The 23,020-nt window shown below is 41.6% G+C and overlaps 3 long non-coding RNA genes across 3 annotated transcripts; 1 reads left to right on the top strand and 2 right to left on the bottom strand.

Moving 5' to 3' along the window:
- The first annotated feature begins 1,546 nt into the window (after positions 1 to 1,546).
- On the top strand, positions 1,547 to 22,761 carry LOC118558223. Its single transcript, XR_004928237.1, has 3 exons — positions 1,547 to 1,596; positions 5,768 to 5,932; positions 22,715 to 22,761. It is a non-coding gene; the product is annotated as an uncharacterized LOC118558223 (long non-coding RNA).
- Positions 12,798 to 14,402, bottom strand: LOC118558226. Its single transcript, XR_004928242.1, has 2 exons — positions 13,137 to 14,402; positions 12,798 to 13,015 (listed from the first exon to the last, which is right to left on the bottom strand). It is a non-coding gene; the product is annotated as an uncharacterized LOC118558226 (long non-coding RNA).
- On the bottom strand, positions 18,791 to 19,529 carry LOC118558222. The gene is made up of 2 exons (XR_004928236.1): positions 19,130 to 19,529; positions 18,791 to 19,008 (listed from the first exon to the last, which is right to left on the bottom strand). It is a non-coding gene; the product is annotated as an uncharacterized LOC118558222 (long non-coding RNA).
- Positions 22,762 to 23,020: the final 259 nt, after the last annotated feature.

Raw genomic sequence — 23,020 nt, 5'->3', positions numbered from 1 at the left:
CTCATCAGGGGGAAACTGCTTCCCTCTGCTCGCCTCTGGATAACCACACGACCTGCAGCAGCCAATCAGATCCCTGCTGAGTGTGTTGGCATGGTGACAGAGGTGAGAGGGTTCACTGACCCACAGAAGGAGGAGTACTTCAGGAAGAGATTCAGAGATGAGGAGCAGGCCAGGAGGATCATCTCCCACATGAAGACATCAAGAAGCCTCCACATCATGTGCCACATCCCAGTCTTCTGCTGGATCACTGCTACGGTTCTGGAGGACGTGTTGGAGACCAGAGAGGGAGGAGAGCTGCCCAGCACCCTGACTGAGATGTACATCCACTTCCTGGTGGTTCAGACCAAAGTGAAGAAGGTCAAGTATGATGGAGGAGCTGGAACAGATCCACACTGGAGTCCAGAGAGCAGGAAGATGATTGAGTCTCTGGGAAAACTGGCTTTTGATCAGCTGCAGAAAGGAAACCTGATCTTCTATGAATCAGACCTGACAAAGTGTGGCATCGATATCAGAGCAGCCTCAGTGTACTCAGGAGTGTTCACACAGATCTTTAGAGAGGAGAGAGGGCTGTACCAGGACAAGGTGTTCTGCTTCGTCCATCTGAGTGTTCAGGAGTTTCTGGCTGCTCTTCATGTTCATCGGACCTTCATCAACTATGGTGTCAACCTGATGGGAGAAACACAAACATCTAAGTTGTCTTCATTTTTTAAACCTAAACCAAAGTCTCTTCACCAGAAAGCTGTTGATCAGGCCTTGCAGAGTCCAAATGGACACCTGGACTTGTTCCTCCGGTTCCTCCTGGGACTTTCACTGCAGACCAATCAGAGACTCCTACAAGGTCTGCTGACACAGACAGGAAGTAGCTCTCAGACCAATCAGGAAACAGTTCAGTACATCAAGGAGCAGATCAGTGAGAATGTGTCTGCAGAGAAAAGCATCAATCTGTTCCACTGTCTGAATGAACTGAATGATCGTTCTCTAGTGGAGGAGATCCAACAGTCTCTGAGTTCAGGAAGTCTCTCCACAGATAAACTGTCTCCTGCTCAGTGGTCAGCTCTGGGTTTCATCTTAGTGTCATCAGCAGAAGATCTGGATGTGTTTGACCTGAAGAAATACTCTGCTTCAGAGGAGGTTCTTCTGAGGCTGCTGCCAGTGGTTAAAGCCTCCAACAAAGCTCTGTAAGGACACAGATTGTTGCTGCTTTTATTTCTGATAGTGAGAAATCTGTTAATGAGGTAAATATTGATTCATGTTGCTTCAGTTTATTTATAATGAACCAGTTCACAACAAAAGGCAACATAAAGACGTGTAAAATCAGACAGATCCATCAATCCTTCCAAGGAGAACATTGGTGACTGTAAAGAAATCAACAATATTTCTGATGAATTGTTTAATAGCAGATTTTTCTCCCTGTCTCCTCAGACTGAGTGGCTGTAACCTCTCAGAGAGAAGCTGTGAAGCTCTGTCCTCAGTTCTCAGCTCCCAGTCCTCCAGTCTCAGAGAACTGGACCTGAGTAACAACAACCTGCAGGATTCAGGAGTGAAGCTTCTCTCTGCTGGACTGGAGAGTCCAAACTGCAGACTGGAAACTCTCAGGTACAAAGTTCTCCATCCTGTTGAAACCAGATTTCTGTCCATTACCTGCTAAAACATGATGGAAATGTTAGTTCAGATAGATTTATTAACTTTTGTCTGACCTTTTTTCCCTATGAATACAAACCAGACACAGTATAGGACACACCGTATAGGAGTGATTCTCAAAGGTTTTATTTTGTGACCACTTTGAAGAATTAAATACATTCAGGACGCTCATCCCAACAGAATGTGTTAGAATTAGGGCTGTCAGTTTTAGCACGTTATTAACACGTTAACTTTGTTAGACCATAACGGCGACAATTTTTTTTTGTTGCCGTTAATCGCGCGTCAAAACACACACACCGTTCCCTAATGTTTTGTAATTATGTAATTACCCGCCGTGCTCTCCAGACTGTGATTGTTTTACCCTCTGCGCTTTCCGTAGTTTCAAGGTCGCTAGAGACTGTAGCAAAACAGACCCGCTCACTGTTGCCAAGACTGTTTATTTCATGATACTTTGGGCTTCTTTTTTCTAAAGTCACTTGTAAATTTAATGAGTTGTGCTTTTTTGGGCATGTTTCTGAAAGTGAAATCGCTTATTCGGGCTCTAAAATAAGTGACGAAACATTGGTTATTAAGAGACCTGCTTGCACTAAATATCCCTCCGCCATAGGAGCCGAGGGAGTAAACGCAGAGAGAGCAACTCTGCCCGTATTTTCTGCAGTTTACTATTGCAATAACGTGTGATAACTGCTGAAAGTAGATTAGGCAGTGCAGAGATTGGTTCTGAAGGTAACATTGCAGAAACCCAACCCATAAACCATACTTTAATGCTTATTAATTTGTTGTCTCTGTATTTGACAAACTAAGGCTGAACCACGGTACCAAACAAAGTACCTGGAGTTACTAAACAGTTGCTAAACAGTCTCTTTCAAGGGTATTAAGCTCCTGCCAAGTTACAAGCAAAGTGTAAGACTGGAATGACCTGGAAGTTTAAAACCTTTTTCCAGGCTTAAACTGTATTAATATGGATATAAACAGCAAGCAAAAATATTTAACAAAGTTATTGTTGTTGGTGTGAAAGCTCAGAATTAGATGTGTGTGAGAGAGTGGAAAAAAATTAACAAAAAACAAAACTTATGACTTTATTGAAATGTAAATTTTTTATTAATGTTTTTTGTATATGCATAATACCATGTCTATCTTTGTTGAAAAGGCGAAAAAATATATCGGCATGAAAACAGGTATTTATTTACACATTAGTTTATACATTGTGTAAACATCAGAGCGTCATGACAAGTGATTTAGCCATTATAGGCCAGAGTTGAACATATTATATACCCCAGAAGATGGCATTGAGTCATTTACCCCGTTTACACTACCCCTTTTTAACAGTGCTGAGACCAGTCAGAGCTCAGTTACCGAGATAACTATCGAGTGTAAATGGAACACAAACTGAACTGAACCGAGCTAGAAACAACTGGACCGCGCTAAATGCAGACCGGTTCCATGTGTGGGCTCGGCCCGGTTTTTCTCTGGCCCGGTTCTCTAATAACAAAGAGCGCATGAGCAGACCACGTCATCTCCGTGCGATCAGCTGAAATTTCAAACATTCATAAAAATACTAGCTTCCCTACTGTGACACGGTTTCCAGTGATGATTCTGCTTAGCAGTGTGATGAACCTCAGCGTCTGTCGTTGTTTCCTGCGTCTGTAAATCCTTATTAGACGTTGGTTTGTCTTATCCACTTCCCAAAAGCCGACTCTGTCAAGTAAATTCACCAAAAGTTGCTGTCTTTGCCTGACTCTCCGCTAACAACGACATTTCACCAAGCATAACTGCCTGAATGTTACGGGCGCCACCATTTTTATTAGCTTGATTCCCTCCTTCAAACCGAGAGAGCAGTAGTACCACAGATCGCCACTAGGAGGTGAGGAAACCATGGAACCGAGATAGCGTGATGTGTAAATGGTCATCAGAACCAAGATTGACTTGGTTAACTGATCCAAGTTCAGACCGAGCTCAGCATGGATCGGTTTAACAAGGGTAGTGGAAATGGGGTTTATGGCACTAGGATGTTTTCATTCCAATACTAAAAAGTGGCCAGGTATCGGGTATCGGGGCAAAAAAATGGCATCGGCGCAACATTAATAATAATAATAATAATAATAATAATAATAATAATAATGCATCAAACTTCATCGTTCTTTTTGGACACACAAAGTCGCTTTACAAAACAATTTTTAAAAACACAGAAATACCCGAAAATTATACTACAGAAAAGCATGTTTAAATATGTGGGATTTGTAGTTCTGTAATGAGTCTGAGTTCTTGATGGTTTGGGGTGGCAGCAGCAAATTCTGGTCCCCAAAAGCCGCTGATCTGATGATTACTCAGAATCCATTTAAAATTGAAATACATTATATTAAATCAACAATATTTCTGATGAATTGTTTAATAGCAGATTTTTCTCCCTGTCTCCTCAGACTGAGTTACTGTAACCTCTCAGAGAGAAGCTGTGAAGCTCTGTCCTCAGTTCTCAGCTCCCAGTCCTCCAGTCTCAGAGAACTGGACCTGAGGAACAACAACCTGCAGGATTCAGGAGTGAAGCTTCTCTCTGCTGGACTGGAGAGTCCAAACTGCAGACTGGAAACTCTCAGGTACAAAGTTCTTCATCCTGTTGAGACCAGATTTCTGTCCATTAACTGTTAAAACATGATGGAAATGTTAGTTCAGTGATAGATTTGTTAACTTTTGTCTGCTAAAAAGTTTATGTAAATATAAGTTTATTGACATTATTTATCATTAAAAAAATGCAATTTTGACACTGTACAATATTTACAGTTTCCTTCCTGAAATATTTAAACACATATTTAACAATCTATACAGCAACATATACTATATCTCTAATGTACATAACACTACTGTATATTGTATCTATATTTTTGATTATCTGACATTTTAATATTAGTGCACTGGTTGGACCTGGCTTTAATCTCGTTGTACATGTGTGGAACATGATGTACAACGACAATAATAAACATTCTGATTCTGATATATTCATCTACAGACAACTATATGTTACCTCAATGCAGAGAAGCTGAAGGCAACCACCTGGGCCCCCACCAGTAAGGGGACCCACTGGTTACCCAGCCATTTAACAGTACCCATTAATTATTTATGTATGTTTAAATAAAATAATTAAGATTTACAATCACAAAGGTAACAGAAAAATGTAACATAATGCATCATCAACTTCTGCTTCCCTTTCCATTTACTAAAATGGACTATTCTGTCTCAGCACATAAAGATCCCAGAATGCAGTGCGCTGATTGAGCAGCAGGAGAGATGAGAACAGAAAAAGATGAAGCAGAGAAATCAAAGCAGAGCTGGAAGCAGAAAAAGCAAGAGAAAAGAAAAGGCTCTTGTTCTACCAAAATGGTCTGAAGCTCTGGATGTTTTCTAAACAGCCCCAGATCTCATGAAATAAGACATTTAGATGTTTGTTAAAAAGATGGATTAAACCCAAAAATGACATTTGGATTAAGTCATTTAAAAACAATCACATTAGTTTTAATTGTATTCCATATAGTCACTACCTGCTCCACCATAACCTGGCAATGAGTCAAAAGAAAAAGACAGAAAAGATTATTTGTGCACTGGCAACACCACGACTGCTCAACTACTCCCTCAACCAGGACCCAGTGTTTTGGAAGGTGAAGTTGTTTGTTAAAGAGTGGAAGAAAGAGAGCACACTGAAAGACTGGATCTGACCTTAGATGAGAGATTTCTCAAAGGCATTCTGCTGATTCTGCAAGTGTGAAATATGTGCTCACCATACGCTGCTAATGCCACTGATCCAAACCACTGCTTTATTCTTTATCTCAGCTTCAATTCTTGACTCCAATTAGATTAAAAAATATTAAAGCGATCTAGACACCTGAACAATGGTTCTACTGGGACAACCAGTTTATCGTTGGTATTTAAGGTCCAGTTTGAATTTCCCTTAAAGCCAGAACCTTCTGCAGAGTTTGTGTCAGTCTGCAGTTTCCAACCCAGTGAAGCTCTAGTCAGGATTCATCCGTTTAAATGTGTCAGATGTTACTTTTTATAACCTACAGAACAAAATACAGTTTGATTTCTATTTATTGCTTATTAAAACAACATCTTGTGTTGAATTGTGTGTCTGCAGCTTGTCAGGCTGTCTGGTCTCAGAGGTTTCTCTAAAATCAGCTCTGAGCTTCAAACACTCCCACCTGAAAGAGTTGGACCTGAGCTACAATCATCCAGGAGACTCAGGAGTGAAGCTGCTGTCGGCTGGACTGAAGGATCCACGCTGGAGACTGGAAGCTCTCAGGTATGGAGGAATAACGGTATAGAGGAACTTTTTGGCAAAGTTTGAACTGATTTTACAGATCATAAATCAAACCTCTTCAATTAAATCCCACCTATCCCTCTCCTCCTACTCCTCTTATCACTTGCAGTTAGAATAATTGCAGTTTATTTAAATAAGTCTAAATGTTAATTAGGAATAGTTTAATGCAGCGTCCCACAGTGGGAAGATTCAAGATGATGATGCAAATCCTGGCAGGCTCAGCATGATGCTCTCGTAGTGGATATTAATAATTATCAATTAAGTAAGCACACCAATAATTTTTAATTAAGAGAAAAGAAAAAACGCATCTTTGTCTTTGTATGTTATTTAATTCAAAGGCGAGAAACGTCTGAATGTTTCTGTCCCCTAATGTCTCCTAAATGCTGACAACCCAGGGTCCAGACCAGGAAGCAGAGCCGTAGTTTAACACACCTCTCTGCAGCTTCTGTACTGTTACCCACCCATTACACTATTGAGACGGTGTCTTTCCCACGGCCAAAACTGAATAGATCAAAGGCGGATTTAAAAGGAGCAAATCATAAAATTCTAATAAACATCAATATGACTCAACTTGAACCAAAAAATAAAACAATTATATGTGGTCTCTTGAATATAAGGTCTAAAATTCTAGCTTCATCTAAACCTTCTACCTGTATGTTAGACCCAATCCCAACCAAGTTGTTAAAGGACATATTCCCTTTGATCAGTGGCACTATTTTAGACATAATTAATCTATCCTTAGTAAATGGATATGTACCACAGGCTTTTAAAGTAGCTGTTATTAAACCTTTACTTAAGAAACCTTCTCTTGATGAAGATGAGTTAGTAAATTACAGACCTATATTTAATCTTCTTTTCTTATCTAAAATTCTTGAGAAAGTAGATGCTAATCAACTTTGTGAACATTTACAAAGTAATGACCTACTTGAGGGGTTTCAGTCAGGCTTCAGAGCTCATCATAGCACTGAAACAGCTCTGGTGAAGGTCACTAATGATATTCTGATGGCCTCAGATAATGGACTTGTGTCTATACTTGTCCTGTTAGATCTCAGTGCTGCATTTGATACAGTTGATCACAATATTCTCCTACAAAGACTTGAGCATACTGTAGGGATTAAGGGGAAAGCATTAGGCTGGTTTAAATCTTATCTGTCGGACAGATTCCAGTTTGTTCATGTTAATAATAAATCTTCCTCAAACTCTAGGGTCACTTGTGGAGCACCACAGGGTTCAGTCCTTGGACCAATTCTATTTACTATATATATGCTTCCGATTGGCAAAATTATCAGACAGCATGGGATTAATTTCCACTGTTATGCTGATGACACTCAGCTATATTTATCCATAAATCCTGATGAATCCAATCAATTACTTTAACTGCAGTCATGTTTTGATGACATCAAAAGCTGGATGACTTGAAATTTCCTGCACTTAAATTCTGACAGGACAGTTGTAATCTTTTGACCAGAGTCCTCAAAAAATAAACTTCTTAATCAATCACTTAATCTGGATGGCATTAACTTGGCCTCTGGTGATAAAGTAAAAAATCTTGGTGTTATTTTTGACCAAGACGTCATTTAAATCCCATATTAAACAGGTTTCCAGAGTATCATTTATTCACCTCCGGAATATCGCCAAAATTAGAAACATTCTGTCCAGGGCTGACGCTGAAAAACTAGTCCATGCATTTGTTACTTCAAGGTTGGACTATTGTAATTCTTTACTATTAGGAAGTCCACAAAATGCAGTTCAAAGTCTTCAGCTGATCCAAAATGCTGCGGCAAGAGTTCTGATGAAAATCAACAAGAGGGATCACATTTCTCCAATTTTAGCTTCCCTTCATTGGCTTCCTGTTAAATCAAGAATAGAATTTAAAATTCTTCTTCTAACGTATAAAGCCCTTAATAATCAAGCTCCATCATATATCAGAGCTCTGATTACCCAGTATGTTCCTAACAGAGCACTTCGCTCTCAGACTGCAGGTCTGCTGGTGGTTCCTAGAGTCTCTGAAAGTAGAATGGGAGGCAGATCCTTTAGCTATCAGGCTCCTCTCCTGTGGAACCAACTCCCAGTTTTGGCCCGTGAGGCAGACACCCTGTCTACTTAAAACGTTCCTTTTTCACAAAGCTTATAGTCAGAGTGGCTCATGTTACTCTGAGCTACTTCTATAGTTGTGCTGCTATAGGCTTAGGCTACTGGAGGACATCAGGGCCTATTTTTCTCACTCTGCTGAGTTCTCCTACTGTTCTCCAATCTGCATTGCTTGTCGTCATTTCAGCTTTTAACTTTTTGTTCTGTCATTTTTCTCTTCATAGAAGGTACACCTGGTCTGGCGTTCTGTTAGCTGTGACATCATCAGGGGAGGCAGATCATCCTCTATTACCATCTAACATAGAAAGTACTCCTGGGTCAATGTGAGCTTCTGTGCTTTCTGTGTCGCTGCTCTGTCTTTTCTAAGCCCCAGTGGGTCGAGGCAGATGACCGTTCATACTGAGCCTGGTTCTGGTTCTGCTGGAGGTTTTCCTCCCCGTTAAAGGGGAGTTTTCCTCTCCACTGTCGCTTCATGCATGCTCAGTATGAGGGATTGCTGCAAAGCCATCAGCAATGCAGACGACTGTCCACTGTGGCTCTACGCTCTTTTAGGAGGAGTGAATGCTGCTTGGAGAGACTTGATGCAACCTGCTGGGTTTCCTTAGAGAGGAAACTTTCTGACCAACCAGGAGGATCTGATGGAATCTGACTTTGGAAAGAGCCTTGAGATGACATGTTTCATGAATTGCCGCTATGTAAATAAAATTTGATTGAATTAAATTAACACAGTCAGGAAACAGAGTCAAGAGAAAAAGAAAACATTAAACTTTTATACATCCTGGGTTAACAAAGAAAGCGGGAGTAATCTTCAGAGGAGTGCAGCCACTGGTATGATCCAGTTCCTATCTAACTCAACTCCTCTCTGCGTCCTTGGATGTGGAAACACAGTAAATCTGTCAGCATGAGAGCTTCTTTATCACGGGAAAGTTATGCAGGTGCATCCAGACCAGATATGTCGGAAAGATTTAAAAATACAAAGATCAATAATCATAATCTGAGGATCTGTAAATTAAACTATCTGCTATAGACGAGTGATGTTTTGAAGGCAGGACTGTGGTGCAGTTTCCAGGCTCACCACCAGGGGGCGTTTTGAGTCATGTTAGAAGAGATGTAAAAATGGTGTTTCCGGAAGCAGTGAGGATCTTTACAAGCTGAGTTTTAGAAGCAGTCTATGTGGTATTTCCTGACAGCGTGTGTCCTTAAGACTGCTGAGTTTTGTTAATTGTCCAATCAGAATAATTTGTCAAGTAGGTTTATTGTTCTGTATCTTTAGACTTTAGACTCTCTAAAGTCTAAAGTCTTTTCTGTCAGCTCATTATAGCTGACAGCAGATATGGCTAACTAAGCTAACTTTTCCCTTCAGTTGGTGATTCTGATCATGTTTAGTTTCCTTGTTTCCTTGATCTCCACATTATCAGTGATTGAAGCACAAGACTGAAAGAAGATAAAACAGTTTTTATTTGTTCTCAGATCTAGTTTGGGCTCCAAATAAAGGCCTGTTAGGTTTACTAGACAGCATGTGGCTGTAATAATTTGTGTGATTTACTAATATGAGGTTGTGATAATAACATCAGATTATAGTTTGTGTTTTCATTAGTTTATTATAGTTTGTAGAACCACACACATACAGAGACCTAAATCTGCTTATTAAAGAAAGCAGAAAGCATCACTTGGCCTGGTCATTGGATCTGGGGTCATCCAGGCATTTAACCAGAGCCCACCCTGAGATCACCACCATAGTGAGCCGGACATTAATTTTAGAAATCATCATTACAAGTGGAGTAGAGGATCCAGATTCTGGCAGTGTAAAAATGAACTAAGAAACCTGATGTTAGAACAGACACTGAGGTGGAAATGATGGTGATGGTAAGAGGACTTCCAGCCAGCAGGACTTTGAGCTCCAAAGAAAAATGTCAGAATAACATTAGAAAGATGCAAAAAGCTGCTCAGCACTAATTAAATGTGTTCCAGTGCTTTAAAATCAGTAAAACTTTTAACATTCATTATTAAAAAGTCCACAAATAATTTTCAACATGCCATTCTGTAAATGTAAAATGTAAATAAAATAGATCCTTAACTCCTTATACATCATTATATCTTGAAAGCTAACTGCCTCATTTCTTTCCTACTTCTTGGTTGAATTAAATTCCTTTTAAATCTAGATCAGCCAGAGTTAAGAATCGTTTTGGTCGTAACTTTATTCAGTTTTTATTTTATCACATTTGTGGATCTAAATCTGGAGCTGCAGAGATTTGGTTCCCTTCTTTCCCTTTGACTCCACACTAGATGATCCAGGTACGGAGCTGAAAGCAGCAGCTCAGAGTTCATGTGTGATTATGGAGAAAATGTCACATCATTCATGGTGACTTTTCCTCCAAGATGGCAGGAGGTTGTTGTGATGAGACGTGAAAACATGTTAAGTGTTTAAAGAAGCACAGATGGTTAAAATGTGTAAAAGACAAAATAAAACTGTAACAAGTTTTATGAATAAGTGGAAATGTTTCAGTGACAGGAAGAAAGAAACAGGAGGAGGATGTTCAACATTTAGAAAAGATCATCTAACATGGAGAGAAATAAGTAGAGGAACTGATCTAGAATATGTAGTAATAGAGAGAATAATAAATTAGGTTAATTAATTATAGTTAACTAATATAATACTTGTAAAAAAATAGATCTGAATCAGTTAATGCAGATTAAAGGTGGAGATAATCAGTAATATGTGGTGACTTTAATGCACATGGAATATTATGGGGAGGAAACAGAACAGATGAAAATGGAGAAATGGTAGAAGAACATTTAGAGCAGGGGTGTCAAACTCATTTCTATATGGGGCCACTTTGGCGTCACAAAGTCATGAAAAGGGCCGGTTGCATGTGTATAGACGATACTTTTAATTTCATAATTTCATTCCAGTTCAGATAGAAGTATAAAAAATGCACAGTAAAAGTAGCAACCTTAGGCCCAGTTTATACAGTTTATCTGCAAAAAAAAGTTGATATTGGGGTGAGTTACACTTACAGGAGGCACAGTTTTAGCCACTTTATACACTTTAAAAGGATATATGCCTCTACTTTATGACATGATATGCTTTTTTTTTGGCTCTTGAGGGCCTGATGACGTACCTTGACGGGCCGGATTTGGCCCGCGGGCCTTGAGTTTGACACCTGTGATTTAGAGGGTAATAATTTATTCTGTTGAATAATGGAAGATGGACCAGAACAGATGTTCATCCAGGAAATGTATCAGTCCTTGATTTAACACTAGTGTTCAGGAATATTTCAGCTGGTTGTGAAATGGGATTTATTAGACGACTCGTCTGCATGCAGAGATCATTACCCAGTTTTCTGTAATATTCTCCTCACTAAGAACGGCTCACAAGGAAAATTAAAGGGCCGAGGGTGTTTAATGGTGCTGAATAGGAACTCTGAATATATTTGTGAAAGAGAAGTTCACCAGTTAGATTCACACGATGAAACCCAATTTAAATTAAATTTTATTGATTTCTTTCATTTTCTGAACAAAAAGAGAAAAATAATAACAACCAGATCATCAAACAGTCTTGGGTCAGAGCTGTGTTGTCACAACGTCTCAGATCCTCCATCTAACAATGATCCAATTACTAATTACTACCTTTAGTTTTATTGCATCAGTAACATTACTGCAGGTTCCCAATGCCTATCAAACACATTCATTTAAAGTCTGGTCAGGTTGGTTCTTCTCTCCATTTGGTACCTGGCCCAAACTTTCAGCACCACCAGTTGTAGGATGGAGGTTCTGCCTTCAACCAATCAGTTGATCTGCATTTCAAGGCTGCAGTGAGCAGCAGATTGAAGAGGTAGAACTTTGTTGGTCCCTCTGACCGTCTGAGGAGAGACCCAACAATGCAGAACTGGGTTCTGGTTATATGTTGGCTTTAAAAGCTGCTTTGAAGCCTCAGATCCATCCATTCAGAACTAATCCAACTTGAATCAGGACCATGTAGCCTAGATCAGTGGTTTTCAATAGGTGAGGCGCGCCTCCCCTGGGGGGCGCCAAAGAGTCACAGGGGAGGCGCTAAGAATTATAAGACAGCGCTGACGCTCAACTCTGTGAAACTGGTCATCAGCATCTGAATGGGCTGCATGATCAGTTCTGAGAGTATTTTGGAGAGGAGCCACTGGGAAACCAGTGGGTCAGGAACACCTTCTCTTTCCCACCCACAGTCCGTGATAAACTGAACATCCAAGAGGAGGAGGCTCTTATTGAGCTCAGCTCAAATTTGGACTTAAAACAGAGACTGGTGGAAATGCCGATTACGCGATTCTGGTTGAGTGTCGAGAGCGAGTTTCCCCATGTGTCCACCAAAGTCATGAGTCCTGATGCCCTTCACCTCCACTTACCTGTGTGAATGTGGGTTTTCCACTCTCACCTTGATCAGAAACTACTGGCCAAGGCTACAAGTGCAGGAGGACTTGCTGCTGTTTCTTTCTTCTTTACAACCCAACATAGAACAGCTTTGCACATCAAAGGCGCGTCCTCATTGTTCACATTGAGAATGCTTGAGCACATAGTTGTTAAAATAGCAACAGGTTTAAATTGTGTATAATTGGCCTAAAAAGTAAATCACAATATGGAATATGTTGACGTCTGTTAAATTCAGGTTATCTTTTTGTTACAGGTCCGAGAGTGGGGTTTCTTTGGGCAAATGAGAGTTTAATGCTTCATGACACCGACTTATGGTTACTGTGACCGAAAGGGAAACATAACCAAAAGAATGTTAATTTTACCAAGCTTTATTGTATATAAATAAAATACAGGTGCCAATATATAAAATGTAGCAGGAATATAAGCATACAGGAAGTGAAAAGAAAACAAAATAAATGCAAAGTTGTTAGTCCACCCTCACAAGTACTCAAAAAGAAAAACAATCCAAACCAGGCAGACTAACAGAAAAGAAAATCAAACTCTAAAGGACAGCAGGAAGCAGTGACAACCCTGTCAAAACAAAAATACAAAATTACCAAATACTCATTAAAACACTTTAATCAAATCAATCTAACCACATTAAAAACACTGCTTACCTGCATCACTTAAAACGGCATATATAAAAGCCTACCTGCGGCGTCGAACAACCACACGCCCAGGTAACGCTACCACTGGAATACTGTTAATGCAGCCCTGTATAAAAACACCAAATCAGCAAAAAACATATTGAGAAAGATAAACTTAAAAACCATTTTCCTCCCAACCTACCCCAGCCAGCCAACAGTATGGATCGACCACACCCCTGGTCCCAGACACAGGAAGTGAACTCTTGGCTACCACCCTACTAGCTTCCCCTTTTATAGAGGCTCAGCCTATGGAGAGTGACACCTACTGGTGCCACCTGTTACATTCCTCCCCCTCATAATGCATTGGCGACCCGACGATGTACACAAAAAACTGTTACCCAAAAACAAAATTCATTTTTTCAGCACGGAACAGGGCAGTCTAAAAGGGTTGGAATGCTGTCCTGCTGTTTTCCGAGCTGACCTCCTGGGCTCAGGAGCGATGGCTGTGTCAATCCCCTGAGCAGATTCCTGGCCTGAAAGAGGCTGAACACCCAAAGTCGCACCCTCTAAAATACCAGCCCCACCAATCTCACTATCTGGTCGAACATCAGACTCAGACAAATCCACCATTTCATCCTCCCCCTTAATGTTTGTCTGTGCATCTTCCAACCCGTTCTCTTGCCCCCTGTCCACCCCGCTATCTTCAGGGACACTTCTAAGCTCGACCCTGTGGACCTGACGAAGGGGTCCTTCCTGACCCACAGGCGCTATAGAGTAGACTACCCCTCGATCCAAAGGTGGGTGAACTACTCTATATGGAACTGGGTCATAAAAATCCTGAATTTTGCTGCGACCCCTTACTGAATGATTTCTGGTATACACCAGGTCTCCTTCCTGAAAATCTGGGGCAACATCCACATCCTGATTTCTCTGAGCTGTTCTGCTCTCTACTTTTTGGTTTACCATCTCATAAGCAGAATCTAGTGATTTTTGGTGCTCCTCGACCCACTCTTCCAAGGGCAGGTCAAGACCCCCATCATTTGCACTCAATCCCACAAACAAATCCACAGGCAACTGCGGTTTCCGACCAAACATCAAAAAGTAGGGAGTCATGCCAGTAGATTGATGGACTGTGGTATTATATGCAAAGGTGACTTGGGAAATATGCCGGGGCCACTTGCGTTTCTGTTCAGGTGGAAGAGTTCGAAGCAAGTCATGCAAGGTGCGATTAAAACGCTCACACTGCCCATTCCCCTCAGGATGATAAGGGGTAGTGCGACTTTTCTCGATTCCGTACAATTTACAGAGCTGTTGAACCAATTTACTTTCAAAATTTCATCCTTGATCGGAATGAATCCGGCTTGGGGGCCCAAAAAGTTGAAACCAGTGCTTCACCAGTGCCTCTGCAACAGTGCTAGCACGCTGATCTTTCGTGGGAACAGTCTGCGTAAACTTTGAAAAGACATCAGTCATCACAAGGACATTTTCTCTACCATCTGTAGCAGGCTCTAAAACTGTAAAATCTATTGCCAGAATCTCATTAGGTCTAGAGGCCTTGATTGTGCCCATATAGGTTTTAACTTTTGGCAACAGTGCTTTTGACACCACACACCTTTCACAGTTTCTGCACCATTTTTCTACATCTGAATACATATTGGGCCAATAAAACCGTGAACGGATTAGCTGCAAAGTTCGCTCCACCCCTGATGGCCGTGATCATCATGAAGTGACCGGATGACACCTTCCTGCAAACACTGAGGTAACTCAAACTGTTCAACCTCAGTCTGCCCATCAGGCGCGTAAGTGCAGCGACAAAGGATCGATTCTCGCTCCCTAAGCCGATTCCACTGCTGAGCCAATTTCCGGGTGGCCTTATTAAGTCCACTCCTCTCCCTAGCATCAGGCCTCCTACCCCTGGTCCAAAATTGCATAAAAGTGCCGATGGTAGGATCCTTGCGCTGCAATGTACAGAGGTCAATGTTTGACAGACTGGGTAACACACTGATCTCCTCCTGTACCCCCGAAAACTCGTCATCTAAACCGGAGCCAGCCTCTCCTTCTCTGTGTGAGACATATTGACGGGACAATGCATCTGCATTAGCATTTTGAAGTCCCGGACGGTATTTCAGAGTCAAATCAAAAGCTGCCAGCTCAGAAACCCACCTCTGCTCCGTTGCTCCAAGCTTTGCTGTAGCCAGATGACTTAGTGGGTTGTTATCTGTGAAGACCGTGCATTTATTACCCAACAGATACTCTCTGAATTTTTCCGTAACAGCCCACTTAAGACCAACCAACTCTAACTTCATAGAGCTATAATTATTCATGTTCCGCTCGGTGGGCTTCAGACTACGACTTGCGAACGCTATAGGGCGCAATTTGCCCCCATGATCTTGAGAGAGCACTGCTCCCAACCCTGCATGACTGGCATCTACCTCCAAAACAAATGGCTTCTGGAAGTCTGCGTAAGCAAGAACAGGAGCTGTTACTAATGCAGCCTTGAGCTTGCAAAAACTCTGCTCACACTCCTCATCCCAGAAGCCAACCAAGGGCTTCTTAGGGGTTTTGCCCTTTTTCCCAGGAGGAAGCAACCTTGCAACAAGACGGTTTAAAGGGGAAGCCATGTTTGAAAAACCACAAATAAACCTCCGATAGTAACTGGCAAACCCCAAAAATGAACGAAGTTCTGCCAACGTAGTAGGTTGCCTCCAATCTCGTACTGCTGCTACCTTGTCTGGGTCAGTAGAGACCCCCTCTTCTGATACTACATGACCCAAATATTTAACTTTCTTCTGGAAAAAATGACATTTTGACAACTTGACCTTTAGCCCCTGGGCTTCTAACCTGGAAAATACCTGATCTAATCTTTCCAAGTGTTGTTCAACAGATGATGAAAAAACGATTACATCATCTAAATACAACAGCAGCGACTGGTAACGGCAATCCCCAAACAGATGCTCCATAAGGCGCTGAAAAGTACTGGGTGCGTTACACAATCCGAAAGGCATGCGATTAAACTCAAAAAGCCCAAATGGAGTGCAAAAAGCTGTTTTTTCCTTGTCCTTCTCAGCCATCTCAACCTGACTGTACCCACTTGCCAAATCTAATGTCGTGAACCATTGTGCCCCCGCCAAAGCATCCAAAGACTCATCAATTCTGGGTAAAGGAAATGCATCCTTCCTGGTTTTAGAGTTTAATTGCCTATAATCCACACACATACGCAATGTTCCATCCTTCTTCTGCACTAAAACTATTGGTGAAGCATATGGACTACTGCTTTCCCTAATAACATGACTTTGTAGTAACTGTTGAATATGATTGCGAACTAAATCATACTGAGAAGGGAGAATGCGTCGATAAGGTTGTCGCACTGGTGTCTCATCCAGCAGGGGGATCTCATGGGTTACTAAATTTGTACTACCCACATCCAGCTCACTTCTGGCAAAGACTTTGTTGTATTTTAACAACAATTCCTTCGCCTGTTGTTTCTCTTTGCCCTGCAGATTTTCAAACTCCGGCAAGTTTAAGTCTATGTTAGGTACAATAGTTTCATAACTAGCAACAAATGCCGTACAACTATGGGAATCAACTGAAACCTGAATTTTTGAATCATCTGTCACCAGAGTAGCAGTTTGAACAGTGGCCACAACTCTACGGGGTGTTAACCACACATCAGATTTTCCTACATTAGTAATAGGAATGAAAGTACCTCCCCTCTCTGCTTTCACTAAAGCAGGTGAAACCAATAATCCCTCTGGGAGACTGCCCTCCTCAGGACTGAGAGGTTCAACAACCAACTCAATTGGTTGGTGTAAAGGCATCTGTGGGCATGTCACTGGTACATAACAGAGATTTCCAGCCGGAACACAGAAAGGTTTCTTACCCTGCACCCTGACCTGAAGAGGGCTGGGAGAGTTGACCATCGCTTCCATCATTTGACAGTATCTCAACATTCTTCTCCATCCCTGTGGCACCTCCTTGAGTACTGGTGCTTCCCAAAGGTCAGGGCCGCATTGCCTATACAGCTCACGGTAAAGAGGGTCAAACACATTCATCCCCAAAACACCCGGTACATCTAATTTCTTTTGTCTCATGTAAATGTCCATTGGATCCTTGACTATCAATACACCTCGACGAGGAAGTAACACCCCCAGCACAACAATATCAAGCTCCACATAGCCAAGGTAGGGAATTTTTAACCCATTTGCTGCCTTTAAACCCAACCAACCACAGTCCTTTAACTCTTTTTCAGACAAATGGGCAAAATTATTCTTGAAAAAAGTCTCTGTTACAGTGGTTACCATAGAGCCACTGTCCAACAAACAGTTTATCCTCACTCCAGCAAAATCCACCTCCCCCTGCAGACACTCACTAACTAGATTACATACACTTGATGTATTGACAACAGAGCCACGAAAACTGCCCACCAATGTTTGGCTCTGCACACTGGCGGGTTCTAGTTTTCCGTTTGCTCAGAAGGACTAGCTCGTTTCAGATCAGTACTAACAGCAGCTGTACAATTTCTGGCAATATGCCCACTCTTTTCGCATCTGAAACAAATAGGTTTTCCATCAGCAGTTCGTCTAAGACGAAAATTGCGAGTTCTAGGGGGAGGTAAAGTTTGAGGGGTCAGAGCCTTCATGACCAGTTCCAATTGGGCCTGCTGAGCTTTCAACAAAGAGACCAGTTCCCCATACTCGGAAGGACGGGAGACAGAACTCTCACAAGAGGCAGACATTACATTGAGAACTGGACTGTAAGATTTGTGTTTAGATGATTGATGTTCGTGTTGTGCCATCCACCTTGTGGCCTCCCCTCTAACATCACGAATGGTCCATTCTGGACTAACATCAATCAAATCTCTCAGTCTCATTCTAAGAGCCTGTTCTCTCACACCATCACAGAACTGGTCACGCAGGTCCTTAGAGGAGTTTGAGGCTACTTGTACATCATTTTTTATTATTTGATCCATCAAGTCCATAAGAGCATGAGAATAATCAATCAATGACTCTCCTTCAAGTTGCCTACGGTTAAAGAATCTACGCTGTAGTGAAATTCTTGAATGCATAGAACCATAAACCTCTTTAAGAACACCAAAAATACATTCCACATTTTCCTTTTGGGCTGCTGTTAAGAATTTAATTTCAGTCCGGGCAGCACCCTCTAGATGTTCGTAGATAATCTGCGCCCGTTCTTTTTCTGTGTTTCCTCTTGTTTGCGCATAGTCTCTCATCAATTCGATCCATTCGTCCAACGTCTGCGACTCTACACTATCCAGTTTCCCGGAAAATAGTGGCAGTTTCTTGTCCTGCTGCACATAAATAACAGGATTGTGCCTTACAGTTTCTGTAGCTCCTGAAGATGTTGCTGGTCTTTCTGAGTCCGAGCCCACTACTGTTAAGGCTGCCAGTTGGTGCTCCAGGTCCTGTATTCGTTGAGACATGGCCTGCTTGTCGAGCTCGTCCCCAGCTCCAGCGCCACTAGATACATCCATATTGATGCCTCCTCACCAGTGGGAATTCTCACCCAACTGCCCCTCCTGTCCTCTATAACTTAAATCACACACAACTCAAAAAACAAAAACTTCCCGTACTTGTTTGTCAAACAACGCCAAATGTTACAGGTCCGAGAGTGGGGTTTCTTTGGGCAAATGAGAGTTTAATGCTTCATGACACCGACTTATGGTTACTGTGACCGAAAGGGAAACATAACCAAAAGAATGTTAATTTTACCAAGCTTTATTGTATATAAATAAAATACAGGTGCCAATATATAAAATGTAGCAGGAATATAAGCATACAGGAAGTGAAAAGAAAACAAAATAAATGCAAAGTTGTTAGTCCACCCTCACAAGTACTCAAAAAGAAAAACAATCCAAACCAGGCAGACTAACAGAAAAGAAAATCAAACTCTAAAGGACAGCAGGAAGCAGTGACAACCCTGTCAAAACAAAAATACAAAATTACCAAATACTCATTAAAACACTTTAATCAAATCAATCTAACCACATTAAAAACACTGCTTACCTGCATCACTTAAAACGGCATATATAAAAGCCTACCTGCGGCGTCGAACAACCACACGCCCAGGTAACGCTACCACTGGAATACTGTTAATGCGGCCCTGTATAAAAACACCAAATCAGCAAAAAACATATTGAGAAAGATAAACTTAAAAACCATTTTCCTCCCAACCTACCCCAGCCAGCCAACAGTATGGATCGACCACACCCCTGGTCCCAGACACAGGAAGTGAACTCTTGGCTACCACCCTACTAGCTTCCCCTTTTATAGAGGCTCAGCCTATGGAGAGTGACACCTACTGGTGCCACCTGTTACATTTTTTTTATTATTGTTTCAGTTGACGTCTCCTGTTGACATGAGTTCAGTCTGACGTTGGCGTCTGTTTACTTCAGTTTGTCTGCTGTTGAAAACAATCGTTTATGAATTTGCTAGTTATTTACCTATTCCAAGGGGAGGCTCACATTCAATGAATTTGAAAACCCCTGGCCTAGTTAAATAAGAGATGTAGTAAAAAGTCTATGAAGTAAACACTAATAAACAAGAAATAGTTTAAACATGGTTAATTAATTTATTCTTGCTTTATTAAAAGTGTTCATATCTAAAATGTGTTTACAACGTGTTCAAACATCTAGTTGCATAGTTGTAGTTCATTTTAATAACGGTACATGTGAGAAGTGTATTTTCCTATGCTGAGGCAGTCATTGAATGCATCGTGAGTTTGGGTGAGAGAGTGCAGCAGAGAAGCCGAGAGATCCGGTTCTGCGGCCATAAATCATCATCTCCATGTTAAACTGGCTTGTCTTTGGACTATAAACAGTAATGTGTGCCATGGTTTGTCCCCACGATGATCCACAGTGAGTCAGTGAGCTTTAGTCCGAGGTAGAAGACACTGAAGTTTCTACTGAAAGCTTTTTAGACTGTGTTTAGCTGCTAGCTTAGCATAGCAACTAGCCGATGCTAACAAGCTAGCTAATGGACTCTAGGCTAACTCAGCTGGACCTAGGAGCTTGTAGAGGATCGTTACCCAACCGGACAACGAGAGATTGGACCCAGCTAGAACTCTGAGCCACCCGGAAGCATTTAGAGGACCTCTGGAAACGTTGGAGACAAGGACCAAAAGTTAAGAGAGAGAATATGTTAATTTTTGGGGGTCTGGGGGCGGGTTAAAACAGAAAGTACCCACAAATGTTAAACAATACTGAATAAAATGAAGTAGTTTTATTTTATTGACCGTTTTATTACACTGTTACACATTAATCTATGGTTTGTCTATCAGTGTAGATCTATAACCTCATTGGTGAATCAGGCTGAGTTTCATCAAGCCTGTATGGTCTGACATTTTCCCCTCAGCAGGAACACTTAAAGCACTCAGGGGTTCACGCTGCGTCTTTATGCTGATCCAGCTGCTGATGTTTCCCTCTTTTCAGCTCCATGAACTTCTAGCCTGTTACAGTTTATAACCATCATCACCTTTCACAGCGACAGGTTTCTCATCTCAGTCTCTGCTCTGACCAGACAAATCTCCTCTATTGCTCTCCTCAGGGCGCTCTGGTGCGTAATTACCAAGCTGAAGGCTCAGTTTGAAGTTGTTCTCTGAGCGTTTTGTTTGTGGTCAGAGCGGACGGAATAATGACTTTCTGCTTCGCTTTTAGCCCACTAATAGTCTTTATTGGGGAATCTTACAGGAAATACAGCACTTTTTATGCATGGCAGCCCCAGAGTTGATGAGTAAAGGTACAGCTTTTCAAGCTCTGCGTCTCTCTGGTTCCTAAGTGACTGTAGAAAAAAACACTTTTTTAGTAACGTCTGGTATCAGCATAATTTATACTAATGATATCAGTTTGAGGCGGTGAGGTGGGCAGATTTTACCCCCATTGGTGCTCTGCATGTGAGGAATAAACAGTGGAAAAAATGCATAAATAAATAGTGTAAGGGGTCCTTTAGAGGGAAGAGGAGGAATAATGGGTCTGAGCTGAAGCCCTTGATGTTACAAGTTCCATAAAATTACCCTTAAAAGTCCACACCTAAATTACATTTAACGTAATTATGCTCACCTGAATTAAAGAGCAAGGCAGCATTTCATTGAAGCACCGCTGGTTCTGTGTGGTTTATTATTCATCTGGCACAAGGAACCTTTTTAGTTTATTATTTGCTCTTTGAGTGAAGCGACCACTGAGTTTGGTCTCCATATTCACAAGCATGGAAACAGGCCTGCAACGTAGGGTTAGCTTGGTGTTTGCTGGCTTTAGCTTTAATTAATCAGCATTTAGGCAAATATTATTGAACTGAGATTTTAGATTGACACCCTGAGTGTTTTTATTTTAGTGTTTTATGCAGAGAAGCACTTGTTACTTGTCTTTATTTCATTTAAAGGTCCTAAAGTAGATTTATTTTATTCACCTTTTTTTATCTTCCTAAATAAAAGGTGGAACATTAACACTTTATACCAGGGGTGTCCAAACTTTTTTTAGTGAGGGCCAAATCCAGAAAACTAAACAAAGGGCCACACTAGAGGTGCCATATTGCCACATGAATACTGTGTGTATTTCTAAGTCAGCTATAATGTGAAGAACATTGCAGTCAGTGGGAGCAGTGATGCTGTCCTTTGATTGAAGGATGGCTGACATGTCAGCAGAAAGTTTGCTGGTTGAGACACGAAGGACTTCACAGAGATGCTGTCAGTCATTCTGCTTCTCAGTCTGCTTTTGTTCTGATTTAACAGAGAAAATCTTTGTTCACATCTGGATGTTGAGCCCAACAGGCTCATCATTGTTTCTGCGTGGCGTCTCATCAGAGGAAACTTGGCATTATCCAAACTCTGAAAGAATTCAGGGAGGGAGAGAAGCTGATGTTGACTCTGCAGAGAATCATCACATTGCATTTCAATCAGTTCTAACTGCAGACTCTCTTCCACTTCTTCTGCATCCACCAGGAAGGAGGTGGAGAACAGCTGGATTTGTTTTTCAATGACAGAAAAGTGTTGGAGACGCTGGTTGAATTCTGTCACCAGAGATGCAATCACAGACACATATTTCTCCTTTTTAGCAGAAAGGTCGGCCTTTGGAAAATCAGACGTGATTTCAGACAGAGCAGGGAAGTGTGCAGCATTAAAGCCTCGTAGTTGTGTCTCAAAGAGGCGGAGCTTTACCCAGAAGGCTTTCAGGTGTGCATACAGGTGTGGCACCAGCTGTTCTTTACCTTGTAGCTTCTTGTTCAGTGTATTCAGACGATGCGTAAGATCAACTAAAGATGCCAGGTCTGCCAGCCACAGAGGGTCACTGAGTTCATGAAGAGGTCGGCCCTTCTCTTTTAAAACCTGCTCCATTTCTGATCTCAGCCAATCAGAGCGCTGCAGCACAGAGCACGTGAATTTCCCACAGCGACACTAAATCCACTGCAGGTTGTAATGTTTCATCATCATCATCATCATCATCATCATCAGAGCCCAGGTGTCTGTCTGCTCTCAGCTCTTCTTTCTTTCTCTGGATTTTTACAACAAGTGGACGTGTCCAAATGTTGGACTGGTCCTTTCTCAGTGGAGGACAATGTGTGTCTGAGAGACATGTAATGTCCATGTTTGCTGCTGAAAGAGACTGATGGTCTGACCCCCCTCCTCCTTTCAGGGTGGAGCCTGCTGGAGAACGATGGTTGACACCAGGTCTGAAGAAGTGTAAGTGTGTTTTTCATTTGATTCATGACAACAAAGCAGCTCACATTCAACCATCTTCAAACTGTCCATCACTCATTCAGGAGTCATCATCAAAGTGTCAATAAATGATCAATAACTGCAGCTGGATTGTCTTTGTTCTCTCCATCAGATTCCTGTCAACTCACAATCGACACAAACACAGTGAACAGATTCCTCAAACTGTCTGAAGACAACAGGAAGGTGACACGTGTGGAGGAGCTTCAGTCATATCCTGATCATC

This window comes from Fundulus heteroclitus, unplaced genomic scaffold, assembly GCF_011125445.2.
Source record: "Fundulus heteroclitus isolate FHET01 unplaced genomic scaffold, MU-UCD_Fhet_4.1 scaffold_111, whole genome shotgun sequence".
Taxonomy (NCBI): Eukaryota; Metazoa; Chordata; class Actinopteri; order Cyprinodontiformes; family Fundulidae; genus Fundulus; species Fundulus heteroclitus.
Note: the sequence above shows the minus strand (reverse complement) of the source record. Positions and strands in the feature narration are given on the sequence as shown.